This window comes from Triticum aestivum, chromosome 4A (assembly GCF_018294505.1).
Source record: "Triticum aestivum cultivar Chinese Spring chromosome 4A, IWGSC CS RefSeq v2.1, whole genome shotgun sequence".
In the NCBI taxonomy this organism is placed as follows: Eukaryota; Viridiplantae; Streptophyta; class Magnoliopsida; order Poales; family Poaceae; genus Triticum; species Triticum aestivum.
Genome location: NC_057803.1, coordinates 157,966,576 through 157,979,632, shown reverse-complemented (window position 1 = coordinate 157,979,632; position 13,057 = coordinate 157,966,576).

The window sequence follows — 13,057 nt, the reverse complement described above, 5'->3', positions numbered from 1 at the left end:
CAATAATGTAAGTTTGTCCATCTCAAGCCTTCAAACTTTGTTTTATATATTTGGTTAGGCATGACTGCAACAGCTGTTTATTTTTGGTGTTTGCATCAAATTGCTTGTTTAAAGTTTATTATGTAGTTCATAAACAAAAGTTTGTCCTTTCTCAATTTAAGTTTTCAGTTGTACAACCAAGTTCCTTCTTCGTACCATGTAAATTAAACTATACAGAGCAAGTGATCTTCTTTTGCACTGCATGTATGCTTCTGTTCTTCATCCATAATCCAGTGGTGTGGTGAACCTACCCACTACAGCACAATGTCATATTCTGCAATGTCTTAACTATGAACAATGTCATATCATTCTACTTTTATTTAAACCGTCTCTTTATTTGCCAATCTAAAATGGTATAAATTGACAACACACTAACCATTGATACTTATGAGTTCTTGATCTGTAATCCAGTGGTGTCGTGAACCTGCCAACTCCTTCACAATGTCATTTCTTGCCATGTCTTGACCTAAACAATACTATATTGTGTTAATGCAATTTTAAACTGTGTCACTTTATTCGTCAGTAAGAAATGTGATGAATTGTCAGCACTGATACTTTTATGTGCAAAACCTGTCATCTGTCTGCTTGTTTATCTTTCAGAGTGGGGAAGATATAAGTGTTGAACAAGCGCAGTCTCATCATCTTGCTCAGCTGCTCGCTGTAGCTCCCCAGCAGGGCTAACCTTTCTTGAACTCTATTGAAGTGTTGTCGGTTTTGTATATTATTTTGTTGGCGTGTTTATTTGCACTGGTGGCGATCTTTGATGCCCAGTGTATGTAATCTGTTGTCTCCTTGTGCTTTATTATCATAGTGGCAAACTTTGATGCCTAGTGGATGTAATATGCCGTAATTTCTTTATTGTATAGTCTAGGTTTTTTCTTATTCACAATGCTGCAGTTATTTTACTGTATACATATCATGTCTTCGCAGTAAACCGGCCAAACCATAAAATTACGGTACATAATCGGGCCGTCATGCAATCACGATGTAGGTTGGGCCTGAAACATGCCAAACAGCTCACGGGCCGGCAGCAGCCCGAAATGAACCCCGGCCCATGATTGTGCGAATTAAATCACGGGCTTTTAACAGGCCAAAATTATCTCGGTCCTTGTTTGGCCCAATCAGATATCGGCTGCGAGCAGGCCGGATGCAAACCGGGACGTGGTTAGGCCCACCTATATGACGGGCTTTTAACAGGCCGAAATTAATATAGGGCCGAAATGTTAAACGGGCCCTTAATAGGTCAAAACTAATATCAGGCCGAATTACTAAGTGGGCCTTTAGCAAGTGGGCCCAAAAGCATAGTGTCTAGTTGACGGGCCGAATCTGATATGGGCCATAATTGAGCCCAAAGCCTCTTAAAGGGCTGGACCTGATCTGGGCCGTAATTTGGCCGAGAACGTGGTAGGCTTTTAACGGGCCGGATCTCATATGGGCCACTATTAGGCCCGGAGCATGGCAGGCCATTAATGGACCGAATCAAATATGGGCCGGCATTTGGCCCAAAACATGGCAGCCAGTTAATGGGCCGGCATACTAGGGTCCTCAAAATCTTATGGGCCTACAGCTGGGCCGGCCCATTAATGTCGGCGAAATCTCATGGGCCTTTAGCTGGGCCGACCCATTATGATCCGCAAGAATCTTGTGGGCCTTTACCTGGGTCGGCCCATTATGACACACAAAAATCCTGTGGGCCTTTACCTGGGCCGGCCCATTATGGCCGGCAAAATCTTGTGGGCCTTTAGCTGGGCCAGCCCATTATGGTTCGCAAAATGTCGTGGGCCTTTAGCTGGGCCGGCCCATTATGGTCCGCAAAATCTTGTGGGCCTTCCGTTGGGCCGGTCCATTTAAACTTGATGGGTCGGTCCACGTGTCAACGTATCATATGCGCGTCTCGCCCATTGGATGAGTGACACATGTGCCAACGTGGACCTGGCACGTGTCTCCTCCAGCCAGTGATGATTTTACACATGGAAAATCCCCATTGGTCGGGGCTGTTAACGGCTTATCGGATCCAAAATCCGACCCGATAGGTTAACGGCGTTCCATTACGGTGGATGCCACGTGTCGGTCACCCTTGACGAAAGCACTTCTATGACGCGCGATTTATCATCACAGAAGTGGACAATTCCGTGATGATAATTTTGGTAATGTCATGGAACACTTCTACGACAGCACAGGTATGAATATCTTGATTCTGTCATAAAGTCGTCATGGATGTACATGCATGACAGAAAACGTGACCTACTGTGACAAACATGTATCTTCATGGAAGTGTATTTTTTTGTAGTGATAAGAACATCATTAATTCTTCCCACAGGTTTCTTAATAGTGGAATCCGCAAGGTGCAAGTTTAAAGAACAATCATCAAAATCACGGAAACCTAGCAAATCACACCAAGTTTTTGGAATCATGGAAACACTAGCACCCAAGTCACACAAAGCATAACACTCATGATCTTTAATTTTAATTTTTATTGTAGGTTCCCACTCATCATAAAGTTTTCTAGGGATAGAAACTTCCAACTCAAGTTTTTCTTCATAAGATTGCATCAAAGCATCAACGATATGTTTAGTAAAAGCTTTATTTTGACTATAAGCATGAGGAGAATTTAGCACGGATTGCAACAAGGAAATACAATCTATCAAAGAGCAATTATCATAATTAAATTCCTTGAAATCCAAAATAGTGGGTTCATTGATATCTAAAGTTTTGACCTCTTCAATCCCACTTTTAACAATTTTTGCATCAAGATCTAAAAACTCCGAATTTTTGGAACGCCTTCTAGGTAAAGGTGGCTCATCTTCAGTCTCATCATTATCAAGATTCATATTGCAAAACAAACATTTAATAGGGGGCACATCAATAACTTTTAGATCTTCATCTTTATTTTCATAGAATTTTTTTTGGCTTAGCGGCCATCTTATTAACTAAGGTGGCCTGCTTATTCGTAACTTTGGCAATTAATTTTTTGAGATGAGAAATCTGAGATTTCAAACCATAAAATTCTTTAGACATATCATCGAGATCGTTATTCATATAACCCATAAAGCTTTTTTGTTCCTTAAGCTCGTTCCTAAAGAAATTATTATGCTCAAATTGTAAAGTCATAAAACTCTTGACGTTGCTTTCGATCTCTTCTAACCTTTTAAGGTGAAGATCACAAAATCTAGGTAGAGCCATCGTGACAAGCAAGCAATCCAACGCACAAGCAACCAAGAACAGGCAAAAAGGCAAATAGAAAAAAGAGAAGGGGAACGGAGAAGAGATGGCGAATAAAACGGCAAGGGTGAAGTGGGGGGGAGGAAAACAAGAGGCAAATGGCAAATAATGTAATGCAAGGGATAAGAGTTTGTGATGGGTACTTGGTATGTCTTGACTTCTGCGTAGACTCTCCGGCAACGGTGCCAGTAATGGCTCGTTGTTGGGAGTCAAATCTTGACTTGACTTGGCGCGAATCTCCCCGGCAACGGCGCCAGAAATCCTTCTTGCTACCTCTTGAGCACTGCGTTGGTTTTCCCTTGAAGAGGAAAGGGTGATGCAGCAAAGTAGCATAAGTATTTCCCTCAGTTTTTGAGAACCAAGGTATCAATCCAGTAGGAGATCACGCTCAAGTCCCACGCACCTACACAAACAAATAAGAACCTCGCAACTAACGCGATAAAGGGGTTGTCAATCCCTTCACGGTCACTTACGAGAGTGAGATCTGATAGATATGATAAGATAATATTTTTGGTATTTTTATGATAAAGAGAAATAAAGATGCAAAGTAAAATAAACGGCAATAGAAATAACTAAGTGTTGGAAGATTAATATGATGGAAGATAGACCCGGGGGCCATAGGTTTCACTAGTGGTTTCTATCAAGAGCATAAGTTTTACGGTGGGTAAACGAATTACTGTCGAGCAATTGATAGAATTGAGCATAGTTATGAGAATATCTAGGTATGATCATGTATATAGGCATCACGTCTGTGACAAGTATACCGAAACGATTCTGCATCTACTACTATTACTCCACACATCGACCGCTATCCAGCATGCATCTAGAGTATTAAGTTCATAAGAACAAAGTAATGCTTTAAGTAAGATGACATGATGTAGAGGGATAAACTCATGCAATATGATATAAACCCCATCTTTTTATCCTCGATGGAAACAATACAATACGTGTCGTTTCCCCTACTATCACTGGGATCAAGCACCGCAAGACTGAACCCAAAGCTAAGCACTTCTCCCATTGCAAGAAAGATCAATCTAGTAGGCCAAACCAAACAGGTAATTCAAAGAGACTTGCAAATATAAACCAATCATACATAAAAGAATTTAGAGAAGAATCAAATATTGTTCATAGATAATCTGGATCGTAAACCCACAATTCATCGGATCTCGACAAACACGTCGCAAAAGAAGATTACATCGGATAGATCTCCAAGAAGATCGAGGAGAACTTTGTATTCAGATCCAAAGAGAGAGAAGAAGCCATCTAGCTAATAACTATGGACTCAAAGGTCTGAACTAAACTACTCACACATCACCGGAGAGGCCATGGAGTTGATGTAGAGGCCCTCCATGATCAATGCCCCCTCTAGCGGAGCTCCCAAAAACGCCCCAAGATGGGATCTCTCGGATACAGAAGGTTGCGGCGGTGGAATTAGGTTTTCGTGGTGCTCCTAGATGTTTGGGGGTACGTGGATATATATAGGAGGAAGAAGTAGGTCGGTGGAGCAACGAGGGGCCCACGAGGGTGGAGGGCGTGCCCAGGGGGTAGGCGCGCCCCCTGCCTCGTGGCCTCCTTGATTGTTTCTTGACGCCCACTCCAAGTCTCTTGGATCACGTTTGTTGAGAAAATCACGTTCCCAAAGGTTTCATTCCGTTTGGACTCCGTTTGATATTCCTTTTCGGCGAAACTCTAAAATAGGCAAAAAAAACAGCAATTTGGGCTGGGCCTCCGGTTAGTAGGTTAGTCCCAAAAATGATATAAAAGTGTAAAATAAAGCTCATTAACATCCAAAATATATAATATAATAGCATGGAGCAATCAAAAATTATAGATATGTTGGAGACGTATCAACACACCTTCCATTCTTACATTCAATCCCGTTGATCTTGTTATTACAAGATGCCCCGAACTGCTCTCCGTTGTTCTGACAATCCTTTGAGCTTACTGCCTTGCAGTTCCTTGTCACATGAATACCCCTACGGATAACTTTGTGCACCTATCGAGTATCCGCTCATCCTTAGTTGATTCTTGTAATTCACAAAAGTCTTCGTAATACCATTCATTCTTCTGAAAATCCTCAACAGCCTATTGTTCCTGAATTTCTTGCTTGCTTGCATTATGGTTAATACCATAAGTCTAGTAATCTTATTGTCATCCTTTGTCATTATCATTTTGAGTCCGTTGATACGATATCTTGTGAATGCTCGCAATCCTCAACCGGATCCTAGAATTCATCCTTCCGGCTCAGACGTCATTTTAACATGTGCTGGATCTCGACTAATCAAATCGCCACTGATTGTACCCCTAAGGCTATTCTACCTATCCATCACTAATTAGAGCATTGCTTCTGATCCCTTGTCTTGGAATTCATAATTCCTTTGCAATTGAGCTTTGAGTTAGTCAGATATTTCTATAATCTGATCTCCTTGCATTCGTTCTTCCTCTGGTTGAGTACTGATGCTCACATCGGATCCCTTGTGGACCACCAGACCCTTTGTCGGATTTCATCCAACAACGTCCTTCATATTCAATAAGCTTGTGAGCCTTTCCTCGGATACATAATGCCTTTGGTAAATTGTATCCTCTGCTTTCTCAAGCATGCTCTACTGTCGAGCTTGTGTTATTTATTCTTGAAATATTTGGTATATGCTCCTAAGATGCCCCAATGGGTTGAACCTATGCCTTCCTCAAACTGTATGAACCCGAAAGTTTTCGCGAGTCATACTCTTTTGTTGCTTCGCCAAATAAAATTTCAACACTACAACTTTTTCGAAAACAAGAAGTGAATGAGCGGTTATGCATTGCAGAAGTGGGAGTCGACCCTGAACCTTTGTGTTCATGCCCACGGAAACGGTGTGGAACTTATCATGAAAGCTTCTTGCAAGAATATTTAATCATTTGAATAATTCTTTTGGTCTCTTAAATTGGATCCCTTGTAGTTATGGTACCGACCATGCTAACCTTATTCAATATATCTGAAAGGAAACCATTCCATTACCTCGTCTATTCTGACAAGATTAAAGTATCTGCTATCGCAAGTCTACGATACAGATCAGTTTCTATTCCGATCTACCTCCGAGTTTCACCTCTGTTATCTCGAGAATATCACCGAACTACATAACTGCTTATGAGTCTTCATCTAGTATTGCTTCTCACCGATTTCAGATTTCCCACGGGATCTGAGTTATTAGTCACTCAAGAACACCGATAAGTGAATCAACTCTGCACTCTGATTCAATTACTCTTAAATAATTTTCATTGCTTACGAGTTTAAAAATCCTTCAAGTCATTCTTAGCCTGATCAGCTATATTATTTTGTGCTAGATTTTAACTATGCTACCTGGTCCTTCTTCTCGGAGCACAATTTTCTACGGTGAGCTAAGCTTACGTCGATCTTCCTCGTCATATCATTTCGCCTTGAACAGCAAGCTTGATTTCGAGTTTGTGTCGTACCCATGATTCCAATAAGCTTTCGCTTCATCATTCCTTTGACTTGATTTCGTCGCTGATTGATTAAATGTTCATGGAATCTCTCGACAAATGTGTGGTGATCATCATCAACCTTATGAGCTCTTCCAGGATATCAATCGAATTCATGAAGAGAAATACCATCCTTTCCCTCGATGATTTGTGTTATCATCAGCCACTTTATTGCCTTGCCTCCAACACAAACTTGTTCGTGTTTTGTGTTATACCTTGAGTTCCTTGCTATCCAACATTTTTTCTTCTTTACCTTGGAATATTACCACCTTTTAGGTCAAGAATGTCGTGGGAATTTCACCACCTCTTGAGAATTCTTGATACAAGTGATACTTCTCACCATCACCATTCTTTCTTGTGTTGTTTCTAACCAGGATACCAACAAGTGAACGGTGTTGCTTGAATTCTGTACTTCTAGCAACCCTATTGCTTTGAAGTTGATGGTCGATAGTTCGTTCTTAGACTATTGGTTGTTCAACCACCATTCTAACGTTGATCATGCTACCTAAGCCCATCTTTCGGGTGTACCTTTCAGCCAATGTTTAATTGTGTATGTTTTTCCTCTAGCATACATCATTATATCATTTGATATGACAAATGTTATCTCCTTGTTCACATAACTGTGGAAATCCATCTTTTTTGAAATCTCAATGATATGTCGTTGTGTCCATCAACCACCTCCTCATCCTCTCCTTAGTTTAATGATGAACCCTTGTTTTGAAGCCTTACTTTCGTACGTCATTTTCCGAGAATCTTGCAATGTCAATTCGTCAATTGGTATTGCACCTTTTCTTCTCAAGCATTCTGAGTCTGAGGTATCCTGACGCCAATCATATCAGAATCTCGGTCAGATATGATGGTTGGAACATATTTCCAAGAGTTATGACATTGGTCTTTATATGACCCAGTAATGTGATGTCATGCCTAGCCCACCTGGCCGGATGACCTATTGTTACAATATCCCTTTTGGCAAGATCAACCATTTTCTCATGAGGAAATTATAATACTTGTTCCATAAGTTGATCCTGAAAGTTTGACCTTTGCTTCAAGACCATGTCGACGCTATCTCGAAGCATGTCTATGGTACTCTGATCTTCAATAAGAACATTTGAAGCACCATGCTAAATTTTTCTTTATCAATTATCCAGACACCTTGTATGGGTAATGTCATGATATTTCTCTCCCCTTTCCTAAAGGGTTTTCTACGTTATATCCTATCATATCATGCTCTGCTTGTCCTTGGGAAGGATATACCCCTGAAATATGTGTTTAAACACATTTTTCCTTTCCATTGTTCTATTTAACCTGATGATCACATTTTCCTTTCCATTGGTTTGTTTGACCTTTCTTGTGATCTATATAATCTCAGCAGTAATAATTCACTACTTATGTAAACACCTCGGTGTACAACTCTGTCAGTGAGACCCTGTTTCTAGTGTTGATGACATTCCGGTAACCGCTGATGGACGAGAACTTTGCCTATTGGCCCGCCTCGTTCAACGAGCAAGAAAATGGTTCTCTTCATCCCTCGCCCTTGGTACCTACGTTGTTGACAACATAACTGACGGGCTATCCTTTGACATACCTTGCTATCTTGCTCGTGCAAGACGTCAGCGCCCTTATCTACTTTTAACCCACATGGTGGGCCCATAACCCACAGGTCCCGCAGGATCAAAACCTGACTATCCTGTACACACTGTTGCCAAAGCTATTCCTCGAGCTTGACTTCGTAAGTAATTCATGGGCCACCTGCCTAGTGATCTATTCTGGTATCAGATGCAAGACTATTCCCATTGCTTCGAACCCCTTTCACACTTCGATTTAGGCAACGAATGATTGTCTATCCGCTTGAAACTTCTTATTGTACCTTCTTACTTTGCTCTTGATGTTTTTCTTAAGAACAATTTGAGAGTTTCTTTTTGCCACATTCCCTGGACTATCTACCAGATAATCAACCTTGTAGAGGTCCGTTCTTCCTAAGCTACCCCTATCCTTTTCGTAAGTACGACGGAATTCCCGAAAGAAGGCTGACGACTTCATCATGATGACCCGAATCAGAGAAATAAAGACATCAATGAAATGGATCGACCTCTTCGAGAAGAGCAGCCAAGACCTGGAGGAAATATGCCCTAGAGGCAATAATAAAGTTGTTATTTTTATTTCCTTATATCATCATAAATGTTTATTATTCATGCTAGAATTGTATTAACCGAGAACTTAGTACATGTGTGAATACATAAACAAAAAGAGTGTCACTAGTATGCCTCTACTTGACTAGCTCGTTAATAAAAGATGGTTAAGTTTGCTAGCCATGGACAAAGAGTTGTCATTTGATAAGCGGGATCACATCATTAGAGAATGATGTGATTGACTTGACCCATCCGTCAGCTTAGCACGATGATTGTTACAGTTTCATTGCTACTGCTTTCTTTATGACTTATAGATGTTCCTCAGACTATGAGATTATGCAACTCCCGAATACCGGAGGAACACCTTGTGTGCTATCAAACGTCACAACGTAACTGGGTGATTATAAAGATGTTCTACAGGTGTCTCCGATGGTATTTGTTGAGTTGGCATAGATCAAGATTAGGATTTGTCACTCCGTGTATTAGAGAGGTATCTCTGGGCCCTCTCGGTAATGCACATCACTATAAGCCTTGCAAGCATTGTGACTAATGAGTTAGTTGCGGGATGATGCATTATCGGACGAGTAAAGAGACTTGCCGGTAACGAGATTGAACTAGGTATGAGGATACCGACGATCGAATCTCGGGCAAGTAACATACCGATGACAAAGGGAACAACGTATGTTGTTATGCGGTTTGACCGATAAAGATCTTCGTAGAATATGTAGGAGCTAATATGAGCATCCAGGTTCCGTTATTGGTTATTGACCAGAGATGTGTCTTGGTCATGTCTACATATTTCTCGAACCCGTAGGGTCCGCACGCTTAACGTTCGATGATGATTTATATTATGAGTTATGTGATTTGATGACCGAAGTTTTTTCGGAGTCCCGGATGAGATTGGGGACATGACGAGGAGTCTCGAAATGGTCGAGAGGTAAAGATCGATATATTGGAAGGCTATATTCGGACATCGGAAAGGTTCCGAGTGATTCGGGTATTTTTCAGAGTACCGGGAGTTAGGGAATTCGCCGGGAGAAGTATTGGGCCTTACTAGGCCATACAGGAATAGAGGAGGCAGGCCAAAGGGAAGGAGGCGCCCCCCCATGGGTCCGAATTGGACCAGGGGAAAGGGGGGGCGCCCCCTTGCCCTTTCCTACTCCCTCTCTCTTTCCCCCTTTCTTCTCTCCTACTTCGGAAAGGAAAAGCGGAATCCTACTAGGACTTGGGAGTCCTAGTAGGACTCCCCACACTTGGTGCGCACACTCTAGGGCCGGCCTCCTCCTCCCTCCTTTATATACGTGGGCAGGGGACACCCCAAAGGCACAACAGACAATCTCTTAGCTGTGTGAGGAGCCCCCCTCCACAGTTACACACTGTGACGCCCCCGATTCAATCGTACACTAATCATACACGCAAACGTGTACGATCAAGATCAGGGACTCACGGGAAGATATCACAACACAACTCTACAAATAAAATAAGTCATACAAGCATCATATTAGAAGCCAGGGGCCTCGAGGGCTCGAATACAAGAGCTCGATCATAGACGAGTCAGCGGAAGCAACAATATCTGAGTACAGACATAAGTTAAACAAGTTTGCCTTAAGAAGGCTAGCACAAACTGGGATACAGATCGAAAGAGGCGCAGGCCTCCTGCCTGGGATCCTCCTAAACTACTCCTGGTCGTCGTCAGCGGGTTGCACATAGTAGTAGGCACCTCCCGAGTAGTAGTAGTCGTCATCAACGGTGGCGTCTGGCTCCTGGGCTCCAATGTCTGGTCGCAGCAATCGGGTATAGGAAAGGGGAAAAGGGGGAAGCAAAGCAACCGTGAGTATTCATCCAAAGTACTCGCAAGCAAGGAGCTACACTACATATGCATGGGTATATGTGTAAAGGGGCCATATCGGTGGACTAAACTGCAGAATGCCAGAATAAGAGGGGGATAGCTAATCCTGTCGAAGACTACGCTTCTGGCAGCCTCCGTCTTACAGCATGTAGAAGAGAATAGACTGAAGTCCTCCAAGTAGCATCGCATAGCATAATCCTACCCGGCGATCCTCTCCTCGTCGCCCTGTTAGAGAGCGATCACCGGTTGTATCTGGCACTTGGAAGGGTGTGTTTTATTAAGTATCCGGTTCTAGTTGTCATAAGGTCAAGGTACAACTCCAAGTCGTCCTGTTATTGAAGATCACGGCTATTCGAATAGATAAACTTCCCTGCAGGGGTGCACCACATAACCCAACACGCTCGATCCCATTTGGCCGGACACACTTTTCTGGGTCATGCTCGGCCTCAGAAGATCAACACGTCGCAGCCCTACCTAGGCACAACAGAGAGGTCAGCACGCCGGTCTAAATCCTATGGCGCAGGGGTCTGGGCCCATCGCCCATTAGACACCTGCACGTTGCGTACACGCCCGGTGAGCAGACCTAGCCTCCCTTATACAAGAGTAGGCGTTCCAGTCCAACCCGGTGTGCGCCGCTCAGTCGCTGACGTCACGAAGGCTTCAGTTGATACCACGATGTTGAGTGCCCATAACTGTCCCCGCATAGATGGTTAGTGCGTATAGGCCAGTAGCCAGACTCAGATCAAATACCAAGATCTCGTTAAACGTGTTATTTTGAAATAACCGCGAACACCGACCAAGGCCAGGCCCACCTCTCTCCTTGGTGGTCTCAACCTGCCCTGTCGCTTCGCCACAAAGATCCACTCAGAGGGCCATCGGGACAAACGTCCTTTCAGACCCAATCCGTGAATCACTCGCGGGTACTCCTACGAGCCGACCCGTCTTTAGTCACCACAAGTATCATATATTATGTATATGTATATACCCGTGATCAACTCCCGAGTGATCACGGCCTGATAGTATAGCATGGCAGATGGACAAGAATGTATGGCCACTGATGATAAACTAGCATCCTATACTAAGCATTAGGATTGCAGGTAAAGGTAACAACAGTAGTAGCAAGGACAGGCTATGCATCAGGATAGGATTAACGCAAAGCAGTAACATGCTACACTACTCTAATGCAAGCAGTATAGAGAGTAGAGTAGGCGATATCTGGTGATCAAGGGGGGGCTTGCCTGGTTGCTCTGGCAAGAGAGAGGGGGCGTCAACACCTTAGTCATACTGGGTAGCAGCGGCATCGGTCTCGATGTCTAGCGAGAGAAGAGGGGGAAGAAACAATAAATATAACGCAAACAAATGCATGACGATGCATGACATGACAAAGCGTGATGCTAGGCGTGCCCTAACGCGGTACGAGGTGGTACCGGTGAAGGGGGAAAACATCCAGGAAAGTATTCCCGGTGTTTCGCATTTTCGGACAGATGAACCTGAGGGGGAAAGTTGCGTGTTCGGTATGCTAGGGATGTGTGGCGGATGAACGGGTTGCGTATCCGGATTCGTCTCGTCGTTCCGAGCAACTTTCATGTTGAAAATAATTTAATCCGAGTTACGAATTAAAAGATATGATTTTCTAAAGATTTTATTAATTTCTGGAATTTATTTAATTATTTAAATTAACCCTAATTTGGATTTATGACATCAGCATGATGTCATGCTGACGTTAGCAGTCAACCTGATAGATGGGGCCATTGACTGGGTCAACAGCACAGTCAGCAGGTCCAGTCAGCAGTCAACAGTCCTGTTGACTTAGTCAAACTTACGCATGGGTCCCACTTGTCATAGTCACAGTTTAACCAAACATAATTAACTAGTTAATTAATCATTAGGTTACCTAATCAGAGTTAATCAGGTTAATTTAACATATCTAATTAAGTTAATTAATTAATTAATATTTTTCTAATTAATTTTCTAATTCTTATTTTTTTATTAAATGTTCTAGGGGCGGCCCCACATGTCAAAGGCACGGAGGCCTTAGCGGGCACAGGGCGGTGCGGGTGCGGGCGTGAGCCCGACTGGGCACTGGGCAAGGCCAGCCACGGGGTGGGGCTCGGCGTTTGGCGCCGGCGAGGCACGGCCGGCCGGAGTGGCGTAGGGCGGCGGAGCCGTGCAGCAACGGGAGTGGCGGCGGGAGTAGGCACGGGCGGCTGGGCGCAGGTGGGTGCGGCCAGGGCACGAAGGAAGTGGAGCAGGCGCAGGGGAGCAGAACTCCAGGCGCGGGCGCGTCAAGCGCGTCGAGGGGGGAGCAGGGGCGGTGGCGCGCTGCAGAGGGAGCAAG